This window comes from Spermophilus citellus (assembly GCF_964194105.1).
Source record: "Spermophilus citellus genome assembly, chromosome: 5".
NCBI classification, from domain to species: domain Eukaryota; kingdom Metazoa; phylum Chordata; class Mammalia; order Rodentia; family Sciuridae; genus Spermophilus; species Spermophilus citellus.
Window position 1 is genome coordinate 165,831,857 of NC_138186.1, and position 3,809 is coordinate 165,835,665.

Here is a 3,809-nt window from a genome sequence, read left to right on the forward strand (position 1 = left end):
CACCTCGAGTGTATTAGCCACGCCACACTCCGGGGAAGTTTAATGTTTTTCTTCATTTTCCTAATCTGCAAAGTGGGGAAAATAGGATTGGTTTCTTAGGATTCGTTGTGAAGATTAAAAACATTGATGAAGGTAAACTACTCAGAACTGTGGCTGCTAGATGTCGGCTTTCCTCTCATTTGAAGTTTAAGGTCTAAAGATGATGTCAGCGTTGTTTGGCTAAAAGTGTATGGTAGGGGCTGGGGCTCAGTGGTACCCTTGAAGCACTGGGTTCGATCCTCAGCACCACATAAAAGTAAATAAAAAGGTATTGTGTCCATCTACAACTAAAAAAAAATTTTTGAAAAATCTGTATGGTAAATGCTAGAGGTAAAAACACTGCTGAAGATTCTAGAGCCTATCACTTAATTTTGAGGAAATTTTGAAAGTACTAGAGGAGACAGACATTTAAATAACTGATCAGAGTGATAGTATTTTGAGTGATCAAGATCCTGGATGAAAGTGCCTTTAGATTGTCTTCATCAAACACTCAAAAGCCCAGGTGTACATGGAGAACTCTAAGTGGGATGTGTATAGATGAACTGTAAAGATATTGTAGAAAGAAAAGTTGGCACCATGTCATGGAAACGTTGAACATTAGCTTATCAGAAGGCTTTTGCCCTCATGGAACAGAATAACACTTCCAAGCAGTTGAAACAATAAAGACTTCATTATTTAACTTAGATTCAGAGATAGAGTACCTCCCAAGTTGGTAACTTGGGGATTCAGCACACAGTCAACTCGATTTTCTCCACCTTTTTACTTTGTCACCTGGGTCATTGTTAACAAGATAGCATCAGAAGTACATAGACTAGAAAGCTGAAGAGTGCATATTCTGTCTTTATTGGAAGTGTGGAAAACTAACCTACAAACTACCAAGTAACTAGAGTTGCATCACATCATTGGTAAAAGCTTAGGATCTATACAGGACTACCACATTTGAATTAGACTGGGGCCTCAATCTTGTGGGGTTTCTAAGAAGCACTTAGCCATGAGGAAGAGAAATTCTGCTAGGAGGATGGCAAGGAACAATGGGTATTGAGTGCTATATCAATTTATGAAGAACTTGTTAGCCAGCCACTAAAGGTTCTTTGGGATTTTATTTTTACTGAAGGACAAGGGTAAGGGACAGGGGTGGGTGGAGCAGTGTGATAGTAGCTGAAGCCAGTAACCAAGTTGTTGTGCCTTGTTGAAGGTCAGGGCAAAGGCTTCAGCTTTTCCTCCTAGGCTAAGATGTTTTGAGTAGAAGCTTTATATAATTTGATTAAAATAAATCCCTTTTTTCTCTAGTTGAGAAACTTAAGTGGGGCCAAGGCAGTTCTCAGTTGGCCTGGCTAAGAGAATGGCTGGTTGGTTTGTTTTAGTCACCAGTGGAGGGTATGGTGAGAAGTGAAGATCTGTATCTTTTTTGTTGTTGTTTTTTTGTGGGGGCGTGGGGGTTTACCTGGACTTGCACTCAGGAGCACTCAACCACTGAGCCACATCGCCAGCCCTATTTTGTATTTTATTTATAGACAGGGTCTCACTGAATTAGTTACCACCTTGCTTTTGCTGAGGCTGGCTTTGAACTTGCAATCCTGCAGCCTCAGCCTCCCAAACCACTGGGATTATAGGCGTGTACCACGGTGCCCGGTCTGGATTTGTTTTTAAGGTAGAAATATGGATTGGATTTGGGTACAAGAGAAAGAAAACCAAGATGACCTAACATGTTTAATTAAACGTTGGACATTGAATAGATAAAGCTGCAAAAGTTCTGGCTGAGGTTATCTTTCGCCAGAGAGGATTTATTTTATTCTGGCTGGAAGTTAAAGTAGAAGCAGATGATCTTTAATCAAGGATTCAGACTTTCTTAGGGCTGATCTTTCTTTGACTTGCCCTTATTGTAGAGCATCGGTTTTTCTGTCCTCTCTCAACAAGAAATCTGGGAATGTTTAACAGGTCCCCAGATTTGGGTGATCGTGAACTCCATTTTCTTTCTTTTTTTTGTATTTCCAATTCTATGAGGTCATTGAAAATTTAGGTCGTTAGCCATTTAGTGACCACTAGTTTCTTGTTTGCCAGTGCCCTTTCAGCTTAGAATTAACTCTGATTTTTATCTCCCCAGGTGTGAAAGGCTCTTGACACCTGTAGGAGCTGCTTTCTGCTTTCCCTAAATGCCCTGCAAGAAACTCAGCAAATGTCCCAAGGAGAAAAAGCAATGGGAAAGTTCCTACCACTTTCTGTATTTCCTTTCTCCCTGGGATCCCAGTCCATCATATTCAAACCTATTGATTGCTCTTCAGAATCTTCAAATAACCTGTGTGGTTTGGTTGTGTTGTGTTTTGTCTGTTCCTATTTTTCTTTTCAGGGAAATGTGCTCAGATTAAAGCTATTCAGTCATAGCTTGACCAGAGTCTACCACGCGGCCTGCACAATGGTTTCATTAATGAGGTTCTAGGCATAAAGTTAGCTAGATGAGATCGAAATAAAACACACAGACTCAGTTACCTTATTTATATTGCTAGGTCCGAGACGGCTCCCCTCTCTGGTTCCCTCCTCTAACCGCCCAGCAGGGCAGCAAGGATTACTCAGGGCTAGCAGGAGAGAGAGAGAGTGAACACGCCGGGGAGTAGCCTTTTATTGGGGAACAAGAGATTCAGGGGAGAATTCCATCCAATGAAGGTTGAGGGGGTACCGCACTCCAAGGTCAGGGTCAGTGATTGGGTCCCCGGGGTCAGTGGTCAGGCACACCCCCACACGGATGGGCTCTCTCATCAGGAAAGGGCCGGGAAAGCTTCGACACAGCCAAAGCGCCTCAGGCCCTTAACGGGAGTCACCCAATCACGTGTTAGAATGGCTTCCCACATATCCCCCCTTTCTTTTCTTAACAATGAGGCAGCGGTTCACTCTCTGGAGTTTCTGGATCCTTGATTGGAAGACTCGCCATCCTATGATTACAACACAAAAGAGAATTAACAGCAAGGAGAATAATTCAATAATGTACCAAGCGGAGTGTTTAAGAATATTTCCAGGGTTGAATCCATTTAACTCCTTCAATATTTGGTTAGCCAAAGAAGAATCTGAAAAATCAGCTCTATTATTTTGAATGTCTTGGATATGGTGATGAAGTTCCAGAATATCCAAGCTATTATTACTATTTTGCGAAATACCTAATAAATGGTTTTTAACCTTCTCCCAATCCCAGAGAGAAGCATTGTACTTGGCAGCTGTAACACATACATAATTATAATTAGCATGGCATTTAAGCCTTTCCTTAAATTTTAAGGCTGAAAGTTCATTACCTATGTCTATAACAGTCGCCTCTAAGGCGTTTAATTTAGTTTCAATCCTTTCATCAATATTTACTTGATTACGCAGAGCCTTGGAAGTATTTTGAGCTAAATTATTAAGAAATTTTGCATGCTGAATATTCTGAGACAATGTTAGAGACGCAGAGACAGTTGAGGCAATGAAAGAGACCAGCGCTAACACACCAACAATTATGACTCCAATAGCACGCTTAGGTCTTGTTAGCTGGGCATGAATTAGCTGCAAGACTTGTAAACCAGCATCAGCATACCATGGCTCTGAAATATTAGCAGGTAATAAAACAAAAGAGGGCTGATCAAGTATCAGCACTCCTTTTCCTCCATTATACCTAGTAATACAATTGGTTAGGTTGCACTTATTACAAGTAACAATATATCATCTATCCATTTAACTTTCACATTTTCAATAATTAAAACATAAGGAGATTGGACACAAGCTCTTAAGCCATAGCAAGATCCCTC